The sequence below is a fragment of the Cupressus sempervirens genome, chromosome 5 (assembly GCF_028749045.1).
Source record: "Cupressus sempervirens isolate cs-2001-9-10 chromosome 5, ASM2874904v1, whole genome shotgun sequence".
Classification (NCBI taxonomy): Eukaryota; Viridiplantae; Streptophyta; class Pinopsida; order Cupressales; family Cupressaceae; genus Cupressus; species Cupressus sempervirens.
This window is the reverse complement of record NC_143122.1, coordinates 548,382,555-548,408,809: the sequence shown is the minus strand read 5'-3', so window position 1 is coordinate 548,408,809 and position 26,255 is coordinate 548,382,555.

Sequence of the window (26,255 nt, the reverse complement as noted above, 5' to 3'; positions counted from 1 at the left end):
CCAATTCCTTCTTATGATGAAGGAAGACCCAAGTGAATCTTGAAAATTCATCAAAAAATGTGTGTATGTAGTAGCCTTGGCTGATTGAAGTCACTTCAAAGGGTCCTGCTAATACTATGTAAACTAGCTGAAGAACAACTGGAGCCTGAGAAGACTTCCCTTTATCATACTTCTCCTTGAGATTCATATCCACTAAATAAGATGAAAACTCTCCCTTAGAAAATTTGATATTAGGTAGACCTTTGACCATGCATTTTGAGCAAAGTTGCTGAAGAGAGCAAAAGTCAAGGTGACCAAACCGCTCATGCCATAAGTTGATTTGTGAAGTAGAGTGAGTTAACAAGGCTTGGGAAGGACTCTTAGGCACAAAGTAGGAGAAGTAATAAAACTCAACCTTATGACCATCTCCAAGGTGAGTGATTTGGTAAATTGATAGTAGATTGGAGCTTAGATTTGGAACATAGAGAACATCTTTGAATTTCTCATCTTCCATTTCCACATGTCCTTTCCCTTCAACTTCCATCTTAGTATCATATCCCATGAAGATGTGTGGTACCTTTGACTGCTTCAATGAAGAAAAGTCATCCTTTGAAGAACCCATATGGTAAGAGGCACTTGAGTCAAGTATCCATTCTAAAGAAGAACTTGTGTTGGCCATAAGTGCTTAACCTTTACCTTTTGAAGAGGTAGGAGTAGAATCCTTGGAAGTACCTAGCACTTGAATCTTGTTCTTCTTGAGTAGATTTTCTAACTCATCGATTCTTTTTGTGTTGCAATGATGCTCTTCATGATTTGGCTTTTTACAGTATGCACATAAGAGCTTGTCCTTCTTTTCATTACTTCCCTTCTTGTTTGAAGAAGAACCGCCTTGTTGAGAGGAGGATTTTTGTGTCTCAGATTGTGTTTTCTACTTCCACTACTTCTTGTTGTTGTTGCTTTTTCCCCCTTGACTAGATTTCTGAGCATCACTATCCACTAAAGCTTTGGTCTTAGATAACTTGAGAAGTCCAAAATCCACCAAGTGAGATTGTTCAACAATCAACATGTCTACAAATCCATCAAAGGAAGGTTTCTGGTAAGTAGATCCCATGGTTGGCCTATGAGTATTAAAACTCAAAAAAAATTTGGCATACTCAGAAGGTAGCTTCTTCAGGATGTGATGAATCAACCTGTCATCCTTCATGGGATTTCTAAAATCTTTTAGAAGTGCCCTTTACTCATTGGCTTTGATGATATAATCCTGAATTGTGTCATAATTCTTAGGATCCAAGAGAAGTAGATCATCGTCAATCTGAAATCCCTTTTCTTCATCCACTTTACCATACAATTGTTCAAGTTTATCCCAAGCTTCCTTAGATTCTAAACAATTTTAATGTGAAAGAGAAGATCCCCATGTACACAACTCCTAATTACACCTAAAGCTTGTCAGTCTTGATTTGTCCAATCAATGAGTTCTTTAGCATCAGTAGGTTTGGTAATTGTACCATCAATATAAAGGCTATATCCTTTTTCCATTAATCTACTCCATGCAATATCTTTCCATGTAGAATAGTTGCATGAAGTTAAAGGAGGACATTTAAAACCCATTATGCAGAAATGAAAAGAGCACAATAGAGACACAAGAAACATAGTACACACCCCCCTTTTTCACTCAATCAAAAGACCCCCCAAAAAAAGATGCTTGTGGCACTTTGTAAGTAGTGCATTTACAATGAGCCACTTGTCAAAATGAACAAAGTGGATTTTCTAATTTTGCTTTTACAACTACCTTATAAGGCTAAAATTTGTCACTTAAGCACTATAGCTTAGTTTTACAACAATTCTAAAAAGAATCAAAGTTGTACAATGCCAAAGAAGGCCTAATTATGAAAGTGAGAAATTGGTCCACACAACCCTAGAATTTGAATTCAAATTTGCAAAGTAGACAAAAAAATGCACTTTCAAAAAAAATGAAACCTAAAAAAGTGACCAGATGTGCCGTACAAAGCTTCTAAAGTTGAAAAATGCAAGATTATGTAAGTACAGTTGCCAAAAAATGCAATTTCTACAAAATTTGTGCACCAAAACCAGAAAAAAACACCACCACTAGAGAATTTAGGAAATTTTACCTGATTTCAAAAAAAATTGCACTTGAATTGAAGTCCAAATGTTCGAGATATGGGCTCACAAAGTTAGGCTGCCAAAACCAAAATCTTTTTAGAGAGGGGTCTGGAAGAGAAACTATGAGTCTAAATTTGATGGTCAAATAGCCATCAACATAGTTGTAAAATTCTCTAGAATGATGTTCAGATGGGCATCAATTTTAATCAAGGGTTCTGTTGACATCAGCAAAAAAAATTCCTTGGGTGATGTGGCAAGCAAGTCACTGTCTATACTATACGAAATGAGTACGTGTCAAATTGCATTCAATGACATGATAAATGTAGGATCCAGCTATCAATGTGGCAATGAGGAAATCCTAGATTGGAGGATGGTGTCAAGATGCTAATGTGGAGAGATGGGACCAAACAAATGCCGTGTGGTGTTTTACATCCACTGGGTGACACAGAGTCATCGAAAAAATTGCCAATACCATGGACTACAGAACCGTGGTATTAAAAATTAAAACCATAGATGTATATTTTGAAAAATGCGTGCATGCTGTCAGATTCCTTTTTCCTTGCCAGAACTGGAGTCGCCTTCCTGGAATCGTTAAGCAGACGTAGGAAAGGGCCACGGGCAGGAAGTTTAACATTGTCAGAGTTAAAAAACCCTTGTCGAAAGATGTAAAAATAGCAGAAGTCAAAAATGAATTTGCGATGTCACCAAAAACTCTGAAACCCTTCCAAGAAGCCACCAATGTTGCACGATAGGGAATATAATGCGATGCCATAGGATCTGAATAGATGCCAAGAAACTTCAGAAAAATGCCAAATTTTTGGGAGTCTTCGCCAATTTAGGATATTAGTCCCACATTGGTGGGAAGGGCGCAATATGCACTATTAAAAACAAAATGTCTGCAGTATTTCATATAAAGAAAAAGGCCACCGACATATGGTTTTTTTGGGTCATTCCAGGTCGGGCAGGGGTTGGTTTATTAGGGGTGGCCAAAATTGTAGTTAAGGTCACAGATTTGTACAGCCTTCTCAGCAAAACAAAAATTGACAGACCTGCAATTAATTAATAAATCCTTCCAAAAGGCAGATTCGGGGTGTCACTGCTCGGGTCTGTTTAAAAAAATTTCTTTGAAATTTTGATAAATTTTTTTGCAAAATATACTGACGGATACTAATGGAAAAATACAGAGAAATGAAAAATTTTAGATTCAAAATTAATCAAATAAATCCACAAAAATGACCATACCCATACCGCAAATTGGGGCCTTTGGGTTTTGATTTGCAAAAAAAATTTGCCTCATGATTGACTTTGAGCCAAGGTAGGCATGCTTATAGTCAATTTTCATCGGTTTAGCATTTCAAACGTAATGGAGAAGTCAGATTTGGTGTTGGATGCTCCCAATTTTTGTAGCACTCCGGATTTAGGTTGAGGTGTTCAAGAAAGCATGGTCTCGAATGGCTATGTGATGAGAAAATCTCCAAGTTGCTCTGATACCATGTAAGAATTTTCCTAAGGGAAAAATTCACTCAAGAACTAAGAACTCAAACACAGCCACATAGTAGACCAAAGAGAGAGAGTATGATCAGAATAACAATGTATTCAATAACTAGTTTATCATGAGAGTACACTAGGAGTGCCTGAATATAAAGGCCTCAAGAGAGCTTCTAGAATGCATAGAAGTTAGCATCATGATGTGTCATACAACCAAGCACATGTCCACTAGATATGGGTTATCCTCCATTAAGCACAGAAGTAAGTGCGGTGATGAGAGGATAAACCTACAAGGGTGTGACATGCAAAACAGTGTTGTAGACACCATGTGCTTAAATAGAGTTGCGTACTCCTGTGTTGTCAACATGAAAACTCAAAGAGGTGTGAAAACTCCTAAGTGTCTTACAAATAAAAATAATAAAATAATGCAAAATAATTAAATAATGCATTAACCTAAGTAAACTTAAGTAAGTGTAAATAGTAAAGTACGTATTTACACCAACAAATGGAATTATTAATGTGAACTATTAGAAACAATAGCCCACCAAGATAATTAAGGTGGGGAGGGGGTGAATTATTTATCCAATAGTTAAAACATTCATAAACCTTAAAAAATCTTTATCCATTCAACCAAAGTAAATAGCAACCGAAATAAGATGCACATAGACAATTACACTAGATATGTTAATTAGGGAAACCCTTGATTAGAGGGAAAAGCCCAGTGGGAATGATGCCCACAAGATGATGAACTAATATAAATATTACTTGTTAGAGGATGGACCCTGTTAGGAGTCTATTATAATATTTAGTACATATGAGTCCCTGTTAAGAGACTTTGAATCCTTGTTAGAAGATTCCAACCCTATTTGGAGTTGTAGAAGATAGAAGGACCCACTATACAAACAACTTCTAAGGAAAGATCACTGAACTCACTGTCTAATTAATCTCTCAACTATTCCTTGTGGAATAATTTTATGTACTATACTTTAAATTCTCTTCTCTATCCTATCAACTAGACCAATTATTATTAGACCTTGTAGACTAGGTCAAGAACCTCAAATCCAAGTATCCAACTTTAGATCACACAATAAAACCTTAGCAATAAAATTTCCTTCACCTTCACTTTGCTTTGCTCAATTTTGCATTCCACTTTTTTTTTTTTCTTACAAACACTTCACTTCCATCAATAATGATAAAGGAAAATGTCATTCTTTTATATCAAATCCATAAAAAAATTTCTTGAGTCAGTTGTTACACCTTCTTAATTAATTATTATAGGACCACATTAAGAACATGTTACACTTAGTGATAATATTAATCTTATGCCTTGCAACTTTAATATCTTATTGTACAAGTAACATTATGATGAACAAAATTAACCACATAGTCACAAACATGTCTTCTTCACATCTTTAACTTTGGATTCTTATAATAACAAATTTGCTAAGAGATATAACAAGTTTACTAGAATATGCCTTTGTAAACTCTATTTTAGAATAATATATACCAAAACTTTCATAACTTCTTCTAGACTTAATATCTTGTGCTTTTGAGGTTAGCTACATATGCTAGACACTTAGCAGTATCTCCTTTTAACCTCACTACTAAATGTACTCAATGATCTATCTATACCAATTTTATTTTTCTATCGTTCTTCTATTAGATAACACAAAGAATGGCTATGTTGACAACAATAATAAACACAGTCATGAATGTAACATATTATAATAATAATGATCTGATCATGTTTCTACAATACTCCCCCATAGGAATATCATCAACATTCATGCTTCTAACAATCTCCCCCTTTGGCATTAATGGCAACATAGATGAAAAACATCTAGTTCCAAAAATACCAACTGCAAAAGATTGTTAATCTTTCTTTTCAAATCCTCTTCATCACTAATTATCCCCCATTGATATATCTTAATATGCTTTACATCAATTTTTTTTCAATGTTATACTTCTCCAACCTATTTTTCATGCTAAACTTCTCCCCCATTGACACCAATTTCAAAGGTTTCAGCAACCAACAATCTTTGCAACAACTATTTCTAACTAGCTCAAGTGTCCAAAGAAACTATTCAAAACAACATCCAACAAGAGTCCTAGATGACTATGTTCATCATAGATACTCCCCCATATAGGAAGTATCAACATTCAATCTAGACAAAAATAGTGCTCTATTATACTAGACTAATTCACTCTTGCATCATCTACTTTGATGTAGGAAGGGAAATAACCCCTAGCATACCTCACAAATACTCAAATATCTCTTTGGGAAGAGGCTTAGTGAAGATATTTTTAACCTACTCTTTAGTGCTCACATAATTCAATCTAATTTCCTTTTTTGTAACTTTCTCTCTCAACATGTGATACTTGATAGAAATGTGCTTATTCTTAGAATGAAACATTGAATTCTTAGACATATTTACTGTGCTTGTGTTATCACAATATATGTTAATAGGTTCATTAAATTTTATCCTTATATCCTTCAACATGTTCTTCATCCAAACAATTTGATTACAATTGTTTGCTGCTACAACATATTCTACTTTCATTGTACTTTGTGAGATACAATCCTACCTCTTTCTTAGTCAAGAAACCAATCTTCCTCTAAGAAAGAAGGCTCCACCACTAGTGATATTCCTATCTTCCATACTACCTATCCAATCAACATTAGTATAAAAATTTAGAGTAAAATCATTAGATCTATCATACCACAATCCAAACTCTAGTGTTCCTTTCAAGTATCTAAATATCCTTTTAACTACTACATAATGTGCTTCTTTGGGATGTCCTGCACAATTTGTAATCCTAGAAAATATTTCATCCCTCCTATCATGCTCATTTTAGATTCTTTCTTCATTTCTTCTACAAACTTGTCATTTTCATTATCATTTCCTCCAAAAATGATATCATGAACAAATATTACCAAAATCATCAATCAATCATCAATCTCTTTCCAATAGATATTACTATCTACCATACCTTTTCTATATCAAATCTTTGTCAAATGCTTTTCCAACCTTGCATACTAGGTTTTGGGTGCTTTCTTCAATCCATACAATGCTTTCATTAGTCTACATACTATGTCCTTGTCATATATCAAAGGATAACCCTTAGGTTGCTCTATGTACACCTCTTTTTCAAGTTCTCCATTCAAAAATGCTGACTTGACATCCATTTGATATAATTTGAATTTCTTATATGCTGCATATGCTAAGAATAACCTTACTAATTCTATTCTTTCCATAGGAGCATAGGTCACATCATAGTCTATTCCTTCTTACTATGAGTCACCTTTACATAGAAATCTTTGTTTGTTCCTTACAACTTCACCTTGTTCATTCATCTTATTTTTCAATACCCATTTAGTTCCTATTATATTATTGTTTGCTAGTTTGGGGATTGATTTCCATGTCTCATTCTTTACCATCTAGTCTAATTCCTCTTTCATAGCTTTCTTTAAATGGTCATATTTACATGCTTCATCTAAATTCTTAGGTTCAACTTGAGATATCAAACATAGTTCTTCATTGAATATGCTTCTTGTCATCACACCTTTTTCTCTGCTTTAGTTTATATAGTTGGGTGGATGATTCTTTTTCATATTCTTACCCAAAGTAGGAGTTTCTATCTCAAATCTTAGCTCTATTGAAGGTTCTAAGCTTTGTTCCTTCCTTTTCTCTCCTTCATTCTACAATTCATTGTTAGTCTCACAGAATACTTCATCATTCATCAGTTTAGTAACAACATTCTCATCATTGGAATTGTAATCAATTGTTCTTTCTTGTATCCTAAATTTCTCATCAACTCTCACATTTATACTTTCCATCATAGTATTAGTTCTTAGATTATAACATCTATAAGCCTTTCTTTCCAATGAATAACCAAGAAACATACCTTCATCACTTCTAACATCACACTTACCAATATCATCATCTCTTCTGATATAATACTTACTGCCAAAAATTCTGAAATACTTAACTATAGGCAAGTGACCAAACTAAAATGCATAAGGGGTCTTGTTTGTGTTTTTCCTGACTTGCACTTTGTTTATAGTGTAGATTTTTGTATTCACAACTTCTCTCCAAAAATCTTGAATACATCATTCTTAACTAACATAGCTCTTCCTAATTTTGTTACTAACCTATTTCTTCTTTTTGCTATACCATTCTATTCAAGGGTTCTTGGAGTTGATAATTGTCCGTTGATTCAATTAGCTTCAAAAGATGTTACACTCATTTGAAGTAAATTCTCCTCTCTATCCAATCTTAAAAATTTAATCTTCACACCTAATTCATTCTCAACTCTATTCTCAAATATCTTAAACTTATCAAATGCCTAAGATTTTCTTTAAGAAATGTATCCCACATCATTTTAGAAAAGTCATCAACTAAAATCATGAAATACCTTTCACCATAGAATCCTTTAGTCTTCGTAGGACCACTAAGATCTATATGTACAATCTCCAATTTTTCTATAGTAGTAAAATTCTTGTTGCAAAATAAAAATTTATTATGCTTTTCCAAAATACAATCCTTGCAAATTATGTTAGTAGGTTTTACAATCTTAGGCAAATCTCTAACTGCAAACATACTACTAGTCTTCATAATACTATCAAAGTTTATATAACAAAATCTATTACGCAATAACCAATTGTCATCTACCTTTGCAACCAAAGATTTCATTTTAATAGGATTCAAATGATATACATTACCTCTAGATATGGTTCCTATTCCAATTACATTTCCATCTTTGTCTCTAATCATGCATGTCTTCTCTATGAACTACAACGAATAACCTTCACCCACTAGTTGTCCAACACTCAAAAGTTTGTGCTTCAAACTATCAACAAAATATACATCCTTGGTGTTAGTCTTACCATTAAGAGTTATAGATCCAATACCTTTAACTTGACATGCTGTATTGTTTTGAACTTTAATAGTACCTCCATCTTGACTTTTGAAGTCAACAAACTTGTTCATATCACTAGTCATATGATGTGAACAACCACTATCAATTATCCAATTAGATTTTATTTCAACCTATGATACCAAAGCTATTTTTTCTAGACTTTCTTCTTTAATTGCTACAAATCCTATTTCATCATCACTAGAACTTATTGCTAATTCATTAGAATCATCTTCTTTATTTGCATACAAACATTCTCTATCTCTTCTAGGTTTGAAATTTCCTCTATACTTTTTCTCTCTTTTAGGACATTTAGATGCATAATGACCAAATTCATTACAAGTCCAACATTTAAAGATTTTCTTAAGATATTTTTCCCTTCTTACTAGAAGGGCAACTCCTTCTTCAATCTTTCTATCGTCATCAAATCTATTGCTGCTAGAAAAGTCTCCTCTAGCACTTGTTCTCCTTCATAAACTAGGCCAAATATTCAAGGCATTGAAAGTTATTTATATTTTGGTTAATTCTTTAGACTTTTTGAGTTCATTCTCAACTACTTCAAGTCTTCCAAGTAATGTCTCCTTTGTGAAATCTTTGGTACAAGAGATTAAAAACTATATCATTTGAACTACTAACTTAAATGGTAGTATTAAGCTCTTTAGTGTCTTCCATATAACCTCATCATCTTCTTTGGATCCTCCTTCAGATCTAATACCTATAATAATTTCTAATATCCTGCCTATAGATGTCCTTATAGATTCATCTTCCATCATTTTAGCATCTTGAAATGCACAAATCCAACTTTGTAACCTCAATTTCCTAGAATGTTCATCACCTTCAAAACTATTTTCCAAAGCTTTCCAAATCATATGAGAAGTAACAAGTGATTTCACCTAATTGTATTGAATTTTAGGAAGTCCAAAAAATAGTTCTTCTCTAGCTCTCATGTCACACATGAAATGATCTCTTTCTTCTTTAGTACAAGTTTCCAAATCTTTTTCAGCAATGACTATCTTTTCTAATTTGGTCAAAATCCAATATCCTAGACCCATATAGAGAAGATGTGTATTCATCTTTTCCTTCCAGTTGTCATAATTTATTCCATTGAACTTCAGATTATCTTTCATGAACATGCTTGCCATGAATCTCCCAAAGTTGTTAAACATTATCTTCAAGGATCTGATGCTCTGATATCAACTCTAGGACTTCTTTAGAATGGTAATACCCGCTTTTGAAACATGTCTTTCCCATATTTCTAATTTGAAAATTCTTGTACATGCCCATATTAGGATTCTTTAGGCTTGGAATGCCTCTACCCCTTTTATTCTTTCTTATGTTGACCAGGTTATCAAAATTCATATGAAACAACCTTTTATGCCATAACTAGCTTTCTTCTACTTGAGCTATGAAACATGAATTTTTAGTTAGATCTAGATAGAATAGATTACCTCTTGTTTGATTGATAGTTCCAACTAGACTTCCTTTTCCATCCAACATCTTGGCTTTTCTATTCATGAATTCTACCTTGAATCCAATTTTATTCAATTGTGCCACACTAAGTAGATTATGCTTTAGTCCTTCAACCCAATAACCATTATTGCATATGAGATCATTGGTTAGTGCAATAGAACCTTTTCCCTTTATATAAAAAGATTCATCATTTCCAAATCTGACACTCCCACCATCATAGTGTTCTAAGTGCTCAAATGTAGATTTGTCACTAGCCATGTGGTGAGAATAACCACTATCAAAAATCCATGTATCATTCTTACTAAAAAAAAAAATGAGGGCCATCTTATCATTCTCATCATTTGATTCATCCTTAAAAATAATGTAAACCATTTCATCTTCTTCACTACTATTAGAATCTTTAGCCATGTAACAAGATTTCTTACTTTCGTCCTTGTATTCTTTGTATCTTTTCAAGTTCTTCTTTCCTTTGTACTTGTCATGCTTCTTTTCTTCTTTTCCTTGTTTCTTTGGACACCTTGCATAAATATGACCAACTTCTTTACAAGAAAAGTAGATCAAAGAAATTTTTCCTTTGTACTTTCCCTTGCCTTTGGGAAATCTTCTTGTAAGAAATGCTTCAATAACTTCAAGATTGTCATCATAACCATCTTCATCTTCACTATTAGATTTCTTGCTTTTAGATTTTGAAGCTTTCTTCTTGAGTGATATTTTGACTTGAAATGTAGACCTCAAGGTTACTATAGTTAGGAATATATTTATCAAAGTTATCTAACTCAAATGCTATCACCTTGCCCATTAGTGCATCCATAGTTATATCATTCTTAGGATCACATCTCATTTCTTTAATAGTTGACACTCTAATTGCATAAACAATAAGAATGGTTTTGTGTACCTTGTTGACCACTATTACATCATAAATTTTACCACCTAAGACTTTGATTGTACTTACACTAGCTTTGATTGTTTTATTGTACTGTACAATGTTCTTATCTTCTTTCATCTTCATTTGATCAAACAGACCTCTGAGAGTTTCTTCCTTGGCTCTCTTGAGATTTTCATCAACTCCATAGATATCCTTTATTTTGTTTCACATTTCATGAGCACTACCAAAGTCTTTGACTTCATCAAATTTAGTGTAATTGAGTGTGGAATCTATGTCAATCACCACTATGTTATGTTTCTTCTTTTACACAATATGATCCACAGCAAAAGTTCTAGTTGGTGCCACATATTTTTTCTCTAGATATTTCAAGCGTGTGTCACCAATGGTTGCAAAATGGAGCTTCATAGGTTCTTTCCATGCTTGGAAGTTATCTCTATTTAGCTTAGGAATCTCTATTTTATAAGACATCTTGATCTTTAGCTTAGGTCCTTGAAACCTTCTCTACAAGCACCAAAAGCTCTTATACCAATTCTTGGAAATACAAGAGGAGTGACTAAGAGGGGAGGGGTGAATAAATTACCAAAAAAAAAAGTCCAAGATCCCTTAAGATGTCAATACAAATCAAAACCAAACTCTATTAAAACTAAAATACTGTTGTAACTTGGTTGACATGGGAACACTCGATTTATGCTAAGAATTACCGTCACTTGACAAACACTAAAATAATCACTTCTTAATATTTTTAGTATGTTTAAACTTAATTAACTTAGTTGTAGAATAATATAGAAAATAACATGAACACAAGTGACACAAAGATTTAATGTGGAAACCTAATTTGGGAAAATCACTAACTGCAACTAGTTACTATTTTTTACTCTTTTGAAGGGAGCCTTGTTAGGAGCCAACCCTAGTAAAGGTTACAAAACAAACTACTAAGTGTGACCCTATTAGGATTTTCCTTGTTAGAGGTCTTTAGATACTTCAATTTAGAAATGCCACCTTGTTAGAGGATTTAGAAAATAGCTATTAGGTTAACTCTATTAGGAGATTTGATTCAATGCTACAATTATTAGAGAGTAACAATGCATTGACTTGATTGTTGATGCAACTATCTTTGCATTAATTATCCAACAATTAAAATATTTATCAACCTTAAACAATCTTATCCATTCAACCAAAGTACAAAAGAACCAAAATAAGATGCACATAGACAATTGCACCATATATGTTAACTAGGGAAGCCCTTGATCATAGGGAAAACCCCAGTGGAATGATGCCCACAAGATGATGTACTAATATAAATATTCCTTGTTAGAGGATGGAACCTATTAGGAGTCTATTACTATATTTAGTACATATGAGTTCCTATTGGGAGACTTTGAATCCTTGTTAGAATATTCCAACCATGTTAGGAGTTATGTCAACCCTATTAGGAGTTGTAGAAGATAGAAGGACCCACTATCAAAACAACTTCTAGGGCAAGATCACTAAACTCACTATCCAACTGATCTCTCAACTATTCCTTGTAGAATAATTGTATATATTATACTTTAACTTCTTTCCTCTATCCTATCAACTAGACCAATGACTGTCAAACCTTGTAGATCCCAAATAGAGATACCTTGATTTATTTCTTCTTTCCCTGTCACTGAGCAACATGTGAGGTTCAAACTCCTAGGACTATCAAATTTTTCCATTTCTATATATATATATATATATATACAAGTGTCTACCACTAGTATATACATACATATAAGTTTCTACCACTAGTTCACTTACATGTGGTTATCATCATAGGAGACTCTTTTCATTTAACTTTTTCCTTTACTTTTTCTTAGTTTTGAATGCATTTGTTCCCACTCAACCAAAATAGAGGGCATATATTTGAGTGAGGAAGGAAAAAAATACTAGTAGTATATATTTATTGCATATAACTTTGATTATATTCTTTATGAGGCCAATGATTTAATGTATATACCTACATGCATAAGTCTTTATTTGATCTTATTCCAAATTTCTTGAATTTTTATCAGCAATCACCATTCTTGTAGAAATTAGTATTTATGTAGATATTTCATTTTGGTCACTCATATCAAGCATGAAAATATATTTCAATTATACCTATCAAAAGAATCTAAAAAATGTTTTCTAATTATATTCAATGAGAAATTAGAGTAGAGATGTATACCACTATCTTTTGCTAAAGACCTATAATGATGCATGAATAAAACTTTCTTATAAACCTTGAGATCAATATCAACATCCATGCGATCTAGTATGATAAAGAGAAGATAAAAATAAGAGATTATAGAATTTGGATGAACAAATATTCCTAGTTGGATTGAGTGATCATACTATAGAAAAGAGATTTTAAAAATCATATTTAGCATGAAATATGCCCAGAAAATATAACTTTTTATTTTATCAAATTATAGGCAATATGCATTACAAAGAGGTAAATGAATATTAAAGCAAGGAAAGCCTATACTCCCAAAGTAGAAGTAAATATTTCTATGAAAGGCTTGGGATGTTGAAAACACTTACAATTTTATACATAGGATTTACAGCATCAACCACACTACAATGAGCAATGAGAGATGCATGAGTTCCTATTTTATCAATTGTTATTATATCTTTCTCCATTTCTCATGGAATAGACACGTGATATTGATCACTCATATTTTCAAATTCATTAATACAAACAATGCCATAGTTTGCAAAAACTATTCCTCTAGCTTCCAAACTTGGATCACTTGAATTAATTTAAATTCATTAGCCAAGAATGAAAAAATGTTTTTATAGAACTATCTGTCTTTGACCAATGAAAAAGGACAAATTAATTATGTTAAAAGCATATGGACATGAACAACTAGGCTTATTAATATAAGAAAATACACAGAATACAGTTAGGTATATACATAATTTAAAAAAAAAAAGTAATTATGTGTCTCTTTATCATAAGTGATTGTAGCTATAAAACCAACACCAAAAGACCCTTTTCCTATAGCTGATATTGCCATAGGAGCAATATCTATGATGACTCTCAAGAGTTAGGACTTAGTAACAAAAGGATTACCAACTATAATCATGTTCATATTCTACAATAAAATTGATAGAAATGCATGAGCCCAACAACCATAAGGAAGAGAAGCATATACAAAGTATGAAGTTAAGGGTTTTACATTTTCAAATGAGTTCCATTCTTTAGATTCTTCTCTACACCCATGAGTAGTTACATTACAACAAATTTCTCTATCAAATTATGCTCATAGATTGGAGGCACACGCAAATGTTCCAATAGACTAAATGTATCTTCCTTCTTTCCTATTGTCTTGATATTTTTTACGTTATCACTTGTATAAAAAATGGTATTCATCTCTTCATTGAGTTGAAAACCATTATTAGAAACAATAAGAGTTTTTCATAGAATGGATTACTAAATCTTCCAAACATGCCTATATTGGAACAAAGTTCAAAGCTAAAAAGGGTTAACTATGAGTGAATTATGCCACTCATGAATGCTTATTCAAAAATCAAGGTATGTAAAGACACTATTGACACTGCCTTTATTTTTTCTAGGAATTGCCTTGCAACTTCACACCACTATTAAAAAATCTTTACGCTTACAAGTGTCAAAAAGATCATACTCTACAATGTTAATATCTACTAATCTAGTTATCTCATGAGGTGTAGAGTTCTCAGGAACTTCTTGCATGAATATTATTTGATGGTCCCTATGCTTGCACAAACCAAAATTAGTTACTAAGAGATTCCCTTAGTCATCCATCATAACATTAACAAATTAACTTGTATTAAACCATTAAAATCTTATTGACATCAATAAACATACCCTATGGGTAGACCAATAGTTGATGTTATATCTATATATTGATGAGATTGAAATACTCTAATGGTAGGGCTACAATGGACACTTTAACAACCTCCGACCTTACTAAAGAGCCTAATGATCATAAATAGGAAAATTCTATCAAACATAATGCCCTAGAAGAAGTGATCTTAGTCACAAAATTAAACATGTATAAAGCCTACAATCCTAAGAGAAAAATGTAGTTAAAAGTTGACCTTGCCAATTAAATCAAATATAAACATATAAAAAAGTTAGTGATGCTATTATTGTTGGAAATATAAGAGGAGAAATTGAGAGGGGAGGGTTGAATAAATTACCACAAAAAATAATTCCAAGATCCCTTAAGATGTCAATAAAATTTAAAACCAAACTCTACTAAAGCTATAATACTATTGTAACTCAGTTGATACAAGATCACTCAGTTTACACTAAGAATTATTGTCACTCAAAAATAAATGAAATAATTATTGCTTAAGATGTTTAGTGTATTCAACCTTAATTAGCCTAGTTGCAAAATCATAAAGAAAATAACATGAACAAAAGAGACACCAAGATTTAACATGGAAACCCAATTTGGGAAAACCTCCAATTGCAACTAATTATTTTTTTCACTCATATAAAGTGAACCCTATTAGGAGCCTACCTTATTGAAGGTTATGAAAAATAATATTAGGTATGACCTTGTTAAAGGATTTAGTTCACCCTATTAGGAGTGGTCTTGTTAGAGGTCTTTAGACACTTCAATCTAGAATTGCCACCTTGTTAGAAGATTTGGCAAATAGTTGTTAGGCTAACTCTATTAGGAGATTTGATTCACTGCTATAATTATTACATAGCAACAATGACTTGACCTAATTAATGGTTCAACTATCTTTGTTGATTTTAGATCTATTTTGTATCTTGAATACTTGATCCTCCTTGATTAGAATGTTCTTTGTAACTTGACCAACTTGGATACTCTGATATCCTTCTAATTCATTTTCTTTATTTATCTTTTGAATCCCATGCTTCTTCTCAATTTAGTAATCAACTTGACCTTATATTTATATATTTTAACTTGTCAAGTCAAATTAAATACACTTTCAAACAAATGAAATTTATCCCATGAGCTGGATAGAACTAACCAAAAAAATTGTAAGATCAAATATACTGACATAGATAAACCCTTCATTAGCCAACCTAAATTAGTCAACACTAACTCATAAAAGAATTTTCTTCAAACTTCCTTTTGTAACTAAGTGAGTTTGTTTAACATTGGTTCCATGCCAAATTTTCTTTGGTAACCAAGTGAACTCAGTTGACACTATCTTCTTGCAAACTCCCTTTGGTAACTGAGTGAGTTTAGTTAATATTGGTTTTATGTAGACTTACACAACCGAGTGAGCTCAATAGAAAAACTCTAAACCTAGTTAACATTAAAAATCTCATCATACATTGGAACTTCCTTCGACTCCTAAATGATCTCTACATACACTAATTTCTTGGTATATACATGACATTTGTGTAACATCAAAGACAACATACAATTGAATGATTGTATCCAACAATCTCCCTCTTTGGCATTGATGACAACTCAACATGTCATGATATATAGAAATTTTAGAGAAAAATAGAAGTAAGGATAATATCCTTAGTTTCATTCTAATTCTCATTTATGATAACTCCCTCTATCATCAATCTCTAATTGCAATGACTACAATATAACCTCAAAATTTCTCCCTCTTTGACATCTTATGCCAAAGGAAACAATCAATGTAGTTTCCATGTACCTAATGTATAGATTCATATAAAATATACTTTGATAATAGTGCATTGACTTGACTGATCTTCAACATGCTTGGTTGATGCATCACTAAAATTTGATGAGTAAGCTTTAGTCAGGGGAATGACTCCTAGCTTAACTTTTAGATACAAAAATGTATCCTTAGATAATGAATTGGTGAATGTGTCTACAATTTGTTCTTTTGTATTCACATATTCCAATCTCACCCCCTTGTCTTGCACCAATTCTCTCAAGAAATGATATTTTATTATAATGTTCTTGGACTTGGTAAGCATAACTATATTCTTGGATATGTTAATTGCACTAGCGTTATCATAGAAGATAACAACTAGGTCCTTGATCTCCTCCTTCATTATCGACAACAATTGTTTGAACCACACAATGTTGGAACAATTGATTGTTGCAACAACACAATTTTATTTTGCTATAGACTGAGAGATATAGTTCTTCTTCTTGCTTGTCCAAGATATTGACCTCTTTCTAAGAAAGTGTGCTCTACCACTAGTGCTCTTCCTATTATCCACACTTTTGGCACAATCAACATCAATGAATGCTCTCAATTTAAAGTTACCTCCTTTGCTATACCACAAACCATAATCTTCAATATCTTTCAAATATCTCATGATTCTTTTTATTGCCATCATATTCTTTTATTTTGGATTAGCAAAGAATATAGCCACCATACCAACTATTAATGCTATATTAGGTCTTGTGTGCACTACATACTGAAGTTTTTCAAACATTGATCTATATGTAGTCTGGTCTATCTACTTGGAATCATCATTTTTGGAAAGCTTATGTCTAGTAGATATACGAATTCCAACTAGTTTAGAATCCTCCATTCCAAATTTCTTTAGTCTCTCCTTGATGCATTTTGATTTAGTAATGTAGGTACCATCCTTCATTTGTTGAATTTGTAGATCTCTCCAAACATTGACATTCCAAACTCCTTACTCATTTCTATAGAAAAAGATTTGCATAAATCATCATTTTTAGTAAATAATTTATTTGGTCCTTTGATGTACAAGTTGCTATTATCATTAGTTCTTTGAAAACCAATCTTTATGAGATAATTATGTAGCCTTTCATACTAGGCTCTAGGAGCTTGTTTGAGATCATAAAAGGCTTTGTGTAATCTGCAAACCATGTCCCTTTTTCTAGGGTCAATAAAATATTTTGGTTGCTCAATGTAGACTTTCTCTTCTAAGATTCCATTTAAGAATGCTAACTTCACATCCATTTGATATACATTGAATCTTTTATGTGTTGCATATGCAAGTAGTGTTCTAATACCTTCTAATATAGCAACAAGAAGAATTTTTTTTCCATAATCAATACCTTTTTTTTAGCATAACCCTTGCAAACTAACCTTGACTTTTTTCTTGAAATTTCTCCATTCTCATTCAACTTATTTTTAAATATCCATTTTGTGCCAATTATACTCTTGTCCTCTGGTCTAGGAACAAGAGTCCAAGTTTTGCTTCTTTTAATCTAATCAATCTCTTAATTCATTGCCTCAATCTAACTTTCATTTTCTAATGCATCTTTGATAGTTATATCTTCAAAATTAGTAAGAAAATATGTACCTTTAAATTTTTTCCTTTTCATTGTGCCTTCTAACTAATCTCTAATGATTTTATTAGGTACATGATGCCTTCTAACATATCGATCAAGTCCAGGCTCCTTGTTTCTAAATTCACCAAGTTCACCATGATCTTTTGAATCATGCTCAAGTTCCACTTTCTATGACTTTGGTCCATTAGATGACTTGATTTTCACTAGCTAAAACTCAAGTCCTTCAAACTATGACTCAAGTTGCACTGGCTGCAACTTGGGGTGAACTGGGGATTTTGGGGACTCAGGTGGTGAAGACTACTAATTTTCTTGAACTTCAGGTAAAGTATCAAGCTCATAGTAAAAAAAGTTTTTGTAGTTTTCATATTCTTTCATGTTTTGTTCTTCACACTCTTCTACAAATTCATAAATCTTTACATGTGAACTTTCTATAACTTTGCAAGTAGATAGATTCAAACATTTGAATGCTTTTCTCTTATTGGAGTATCCAAAGAATATGCCTTCATCACTTTTCACATCAAATTTTCCTTTTCTTCAAGATATAACATTTTCTTCCAAATAATTTGAAATAAAAAATATTAGGTTTATAGCCATACTATAATTCAAAGGGTGTTTGATCTGAGTCTTTCTTTAGCTAAACTCAGTTCAAGGTATGAACAATAGTTTTGATTGCTTCCTTCTAGTATTTGATATTACCGTTCTTCTCTATGATCAATGTACTTGCACAATCTATGATTGATCTATTCTTTCTCTTAGTCATATCATTTTGCTAAAGCATACCAAGCGTAGATACCTATCGTTTGATTCCATTTTCATTACATAATTCATTTGAGATGAATTCACCTCCTTATCTAACCTTAGACACTTTAGTTTCTTTCCTATTTATTTCTCAACTCTATCTAGATACCATTTGATTTTTTGAAAAGATTCTAATTTATCCTTCAAATACATAATTATCATCATCCTATAATAATAATCAACAAAAAAAATAAAGTACTTATCTCCAGAGCATCTTTGTATGCCAATAGGTCCACAAAGTTTTGTATGAACTAGCTCTAGGCCTTCTTTAGAATGGTAATACCTATTTTTGAAACTTGTCTTTCCAATATTTCCAATTTGACAATTCTTGCACATGCTCATATTAGACCTAAGGACCCTCCTCATATGTACTTATCAAATATGAATCCTCTGTTAAAACTATTATAGGAGATTGTATCAGAAATGAAGTAATGTGTTATGTTGTGAATGTCCTAAAAGAAACTAAGATTAGCTGATTCATTCATGTTTTAGATACTTAGTGATTCAAGAACTACTACATCACCTCGACTGTTACAACATTAATTTTTACTAATGATGGTACAAAGTGTTTTCACCTGATAATGAGGATGTTGATTTTGATACCCCAATGATTAAGTTATATGCAATTCAGATGGTACCGTATGCCCTATTGGTGATGTTATGATGTTTAGGTATAAGCATGCCTAATGATGATTGTACTTGTGCTTAATCTAAATTAAGGAATAAGTTATGTTACATTGATTATGTGGTTGTTGATGATTAAATGAGAGTAAAAATGAATTAAACAATAAATTATATGAAAGATTCATGTTTTGATTAGTGTAACCATCTAGATAAGTTTTGAATATATATGTATGTGATTTTCTTGAGCTACAGATGTGTGCAATGAGTGTGCAGGATATTTGTTAGTCAGGGAATCTAATGGAGAAACAAAACTGAACCATTTGTATCAATTGTGGAAACTAGGGCTAAAACTGATGAAAGATGCTAACCCCATTGTTCATGTTTTATTTTTTTGGTGGTTTGAATGAATGTATCATTCTGTAATTTAGTGAATGTTAACATTTCGTAATAGTATTTTTTTATAGTGTCGCTTGACACTCATGAATTGTTTAGGCTTTCCATCATGCTAGTTAGGGTTAACTATGTAACCTATGGACCTAAGTCAGCTAAGTTAGTGCCCTTTATGCTAATCTATTTTTAGTCGAGTTTAGTTACCCTAATTTGGGTTAGTGCTTAATCTACTTTTTGGAGTTGTCAGATAGTCCTAAAATATTCCTAGCATTTGTTTGGTCCCAAATCAATTCCTAAGGCCTTAAAACATGGGTTGGGGGCATTTTACACCCCCCCTAGCCCCTTTTGTTGACTTTTGAGGTCACTCAAAAAGTCCATTTTTGCTTTAGTGCAAAAATAGAATGATTTCACCATGGGTTGAATGACCTTAAACCCACCTTGAGATTAGTCTTAGGTTTAGTTGAGTTAGAAACCTCTAGATTTTTAAGCAAGTGGGGGGAGTTATTTCCCTTTTTAGGTGGTTGAGTTTGGATCTTATTTAGAGGCATTTTTGAGAAGTTTTGGTTGTTATCCAATCTCTAGTTTTAGAGTTGAAATTTTGAAGATTGAAGGAAGGAAAAGCTCATCTCAAACTGGTACATGTTGCCATAACCTTGTTGTGGAAGTAGGAGTTCTTCATCTCCTTTATTCATATTGTTCATGTTCTTTCATGCTTGGTCCATGCTTATGTTATTGTAGTTTTCATTGGAATGCTTGTATGTATGTTGGGTATGCTTGGGAGGGTTTGAATCATGTTTTCTTGAATGGTGTTTCCTTCATGTTTTGCTTGAATTTTGAAGTTTTCTTGTATGGGTGTTTTGGCATTACTCACCCTTGGATAGGGTAGAAGTGGCCAATTTTAGGAAAGGTCTTCAGTTGGACTCCAAAAATGTAGAGTCTCTTCTCAAGAAGAGAAGAGGGAGAGAGGGTAGGGTGTTATGGGTGCCTACCTATTAGCACAAACCATGTATGAGTTTTGGAATGTAAAAATGGAAGAATGAAAGTTCTTGAGTTATAGCCCCGATTGGGCACCTATTTTGGTGTTGTGTCTGACATCTCCTATTGGAAAAATCCACCTTCTCCCTAGTTTTGTACTTGTTGGGAAAACCCAGTATGGAAATGAATGTCTAATTTTGTCTCCTTGTTATGTTTGTTTGTCACCTGGTCAGTTTTAATTCTCTCCACAATCTGTGATGCTTTGCAAAATTTAAAATGGAGCCCTTGTTAAGGGCCAAGAAGAATATTTAAATTTGTTATTGTAATTCAATTATTGGGAGTTTTCTCCTCGAGATTGAAATCCCATGTAATAATGTTTGTTAAAATTATTGTTGAAGTGGCAAGGATGCAAGGTTTTCTTACTGGTTCTTTACTACCAGAGCCTTGAATCAGGTGGTTTAATAGAAAAAAAGATTGAGTAATGTTCTCACATATGAGTTTTATAGCTTTTTCTTCTATTTTGTATATGTTATTTAAATTCTTTTTTTGATGTGATGATGTTCACTTTTCTATAGAATTTGTATGTCTCATAATCATATTCATTTGATTAGTATGGATTAGACAAAATGATTTTTAAAAAAAATGGAATGATTGATCTTAGGTATATTTTGTGTGAATCTTCAATATGAGAGTAAGTGCAAATTAAATGAAGAACTTAGTCCTAGATTAAGCTACATTAGATATGATAAAATTTCTACCAATTAATTAATTAGTGGATTCAATGGATACATTGTTCATTTTGTAAGCCATATGGAGCATTAGTAACTATAATTCCTAGGCAATATTATCATCTTGCTAGTATTTGAAATATGACTCAACTTAAAGATATAAATCCACCCTTTCATATCATACCAAAGAAAATAGACATAATACTTTCAAAAAAAAAAGAAACAAGAAAATTTCTCAAAAAAGAAAAAAAAAATCCACCTACAGATGGTGGAGTTTGTATGGGAGAAATAATTCATCCTTTTTGAAAACAGAGTATCTCAAGGATCCTTTAAACTTATAAAAGTATTAAAAAGAGAGAGAATATAAATATCCTAATCTACCTACAAACCTTTATGTAATTACTATCCTATCCTATCAAAATAGTTTATCTTCTAAACCTTGACATTAATACTTATCCCCATTAAAGACCCATCTGCTTCTTTCCACTTAAAAAGAGAAGGGTGCCATCATGAGGTTGCTGATGTCACCCTCCTTGCCTCACACTTGGGTGCAACATTATTTTTGGAGAAGTTAAAATCAATGTTGGTTTTTTAAATTGCCTTGGTTGCTTTTAAAACAATATCAAACTTGTTCTTATCCTCCTTAGTTGGCGTAGCTGCCATGACTCCTCCTTGGATAGATAGCCCATGTGGGTGGAGTATGGCGCTTGGGAAGTGGAAAAGTGGAGGGAGTTGGGTGCCATGTTTAATACATGGATTAGGACAAGAGGGTGGGATAAGGAGGTAGGTAGTGTAGTTAATTTTAGGGAATGGTTAGGATAGTTTGTGAGTTGTTGTGTTTTTCCTTTATGCTTTCTTAAAAATTAAAATAGATAGTATTGGCAATTAACTTAGGATTTGGTTAGTTTAGTTAAGTTTTATGTTTTGTATTTTAATTTATATTGTTTTCTTTCAATGTTAGTTAATTAATATCTATTTTAGGTAGTTAAATTTATTTTAATTATTAATATAGTTTAGTTTAGGATTAGTATAAGTTACTTGTTAGAAATGTGAGATTGGTGTTTATTCTATTAGGATCATAGTAAAAGTTTTAATTTATTAATATGTTAAATTAGGATTTAATTTGTTGAATGTTACAATATGTATTTAGGACTCAAGGTTAGTAGATAGTGTTAAAACTATAGTTGGTTTCATTTAGTAAGTAAAAATTAGTTATTAATTTCTAATGTTCAGATGTTAAAATTTAGTTAAGATCATTATCAATAAATGTTAGTACTATATAAAGTCCTTTTTAGTATTTTAGGGTTTGTTACTATGTATTTAGATTATAACTTGGATTTAGGATTATCTACCTTTATAAGTGTTAATAGGTGGATTATGTATTAATTGATAAGTCATTTATACTAAAGAGTCCAAAGACAACCAATGTCTTAAATTTGATTAATGATTGAATAATTTAGTGTTAGAATCAATTTTAATATTGGATAGGAATTAGAAGAGTTAGTTTCCATTACGGGTATTTATGTTGTTTAAATTAAGTTAGTTGAATTATTTGATTTATTTAAAGAATTAATTTAGAATCATTGCGTCAGTAATTAGTGGATGTTAAGTTGAATTTCAGTATTAATTAAAGTTAATTGTAGAGGTTAGTTAATTTGGTTATTTTAATGTAGCAGTTATATTATTCTTAAATTGAAAGATAGTGCTATTATGTTTTTGATTAGTATAGGTTATCTATAGGAGAGCATGTTCTATCTTACTTTATTCATGTATTTTTTAACTTGTGTAAACAAACCTATCAAACTTGGTGAACTTAATTATTATATTAAAAAAAATTGTGTGTGTTTTTTGCCTTGTATTTTGGGCATGACATTAGGTTTCTTTATGCTTGGAATGCCTCTAACCTTTTATTCTTTCTTTTGTTGACCAGGTTATCAAAATTCATATGACACAACCTTTTATGCCATAATTAGCTTTCTTCTACTTGAGCTATGAAAAATGGATTTTTAGTTAGATCTAGATAGAATAGATTGCCTCTTGTTTGATTTCTAGTTCCAACTAGACTTCCTTTTCCATCCAACATCTTGGCTTTTCTATTCATGGATTCTACCTTGAATCCAATGTTATTCAATTGTGCCACACTAAGCAGATGATACTTTAGTCCTTCAACCCAATAAGCATTATCACATATGAGATCAGTGGTTAGTGCAATAGAACCTTTTCCCTTTATATAAAAAGGTTCATCATTTCCAAATCTGACACTCCCACCATCATAGTGTTATAGGTACTCAAATGTAGATTTGTCACTAGCCATGTGGTGAGAATAACCACTATCAAAAATCCATGTATCATTCTTACTAATATGAGAAATGAGGACCATCTTATCATTCTCATCATCTGATTCATCCTTTACAACAATTTAAAACATTTCATCTTCTTCACTACTATTAGAATCTTTAGCCATGTAATAAGATTTCTTACCTTTTTCCTTGTATTCTTTGTATCTTTTGAAACTCTTCTTTCCTTTGTACTTGTCATGCTTCTTTTCTTCTTTTCCTTGTTTGTTTGGACACCTTGAAGAAATATGACCAACTTCTTCACAAGAAAAGTAGATCAAAGGAATTTTTCCTTTGTACTTTCCCTTGCCTTTGGGAAATCTTCTTATAAGCAATGCTTCAATAACTTCAAGATTATCATTGAACCATCTTCATCTTCACTATTTGATTTCTTTCTTTTAGATTTTGCAGCTTTCTTCTTGAGTGATATTTTGACTTGAAATGTAGACCTCAAGGTTACTATAGTTAGGAATATATTTATCAAAGTTATCTAACTCAAATACTATCACCCTTCCCATTAGTGCATCCATAGTTATATCATTCTTAGGATCACATCTCATTTCTTGAATAGTTGAGACTCTAATTGCATAAACAAGAAGAAGGGTTTTGTGTACCATGTTGATCACTATTACATCATCAATTTTACCACCTAAGACTTTGATTGCACTTATACTAGCTTTGAGTCTTTCATTATACTGTAGAATGTTCTTATCTTCTTTCATCGTCATTTGATCAAACTGACCTCTGAGATTTTCTTCCTTGGCTCTCTTGAGATTTTCATCACCTCCATAGATATCCTTTAGTTTGTTCCACATTTCATGAGCACTACCAAAGTCTTTGACTTCATCAAATTTAGTGTAATTGAGTGTGGAATCAATGTCAATCATCACTATGTTATGTTTCTTCTTGTACACAATATGATCCATAGTGAAAGTTATAGTTGGTACCACATATTTTTTTTGTAGATATTTCAATCCTATGTCACCTATGGTTTCCAAATGGAGCTTTATAAGTCCTTTCCATGCTTGGAAGTTATCTCTATTTAGCTTAGGAATCTCTATTTTATAAGACATCTTGATCTTTAGCTTAGGTCCTTGAAACCTTCTCTACAAGCACCAAAAGCTCTTATACTAATTCTTGGAAATACAAGAGGAGTTACTAAGAGGGGAGGGGTGAATCAGTTACCACAAAAAAAAAATCCAAGATCCCTTAAGATGTCAATACAAATCAAATTCAAACTCTACTAAAACTTAAATACTATTGTAACTCAGTTGACATAGGAACACTCAATTTACACTAAGAATTACTGTCACTTGACAAACACTAAAATAATTACTTATTAATATTTTTAGTATGTTTAAAATTAATTAACTTAGTTGTAGAATCACAAAGAAAATAACATGGACACAAGAGACACCAAGATTTAATGTGGAAAGCTAATTTGGAAAAACCACCAACTGCAACTAGTTACTATTTTTTACTCTTTTTAAGTGAGCCCTATTAGGAGCCAACCATATTAAAGGTTACAAAACACACTATTAAGTGTGGCCCTATTAAAGGATTTAATTAACCCTATTAGGAGTTTCCTTGTTAGAGGCCTTTAGACACTTCAATCTAGAAATGCCACCTTGTTAGAGGATTTGGAAAATAGCTATTAGGTTTACTCTATCAGGAGATTTGATTCAATGCTACAATTATTAGAGAGTAACAATGAATTGACCTAATCGTTGATGTAACTATCTTTGCTGATTTAAAATTTATATTCTAGCTTGAATATTTGATCCTCCTTGATTAGAATGTTCTATAGGTCTTGGTCCTTGAATATCCTTTTAATTCGCTTCCTTGATTTGTCTTTTCAATCCCATACTTCATCTCAATTCAATCCTCAAATTGACCTTATATTTATACATTTTACCTTGTCAAGTTGGCTTGAATACACTTACAAACAAATGACATTCATCCTATGAGTTAGGTAGGACTAACCAACAAAATTGTTAGATCAAATATATTGATACAGGGAAATCCTTCAGTAGCCAACCCAACTCGATCAACACTAACTTAGAAAAGAATTTCCTTTAGACTTCCTTTGGTAAACAAGTGAGCTTATTTAACACTTGTTTCATGCCAAATTTTTTTTGGTAACTGAATGAACTTGGTTGACACTGTCTTCCTGCAAACTCCCTTTGGTAACTGAGTAAGCTAAGTTAATATTGGTTTTATCTAGACTTCCCTTAGGAGATCAAGTGAGCTAGGTAGATACTGAATCTATACTTGGTTAACATTGAAACACTTGTTATACACTAGAACTTTCTTTGAC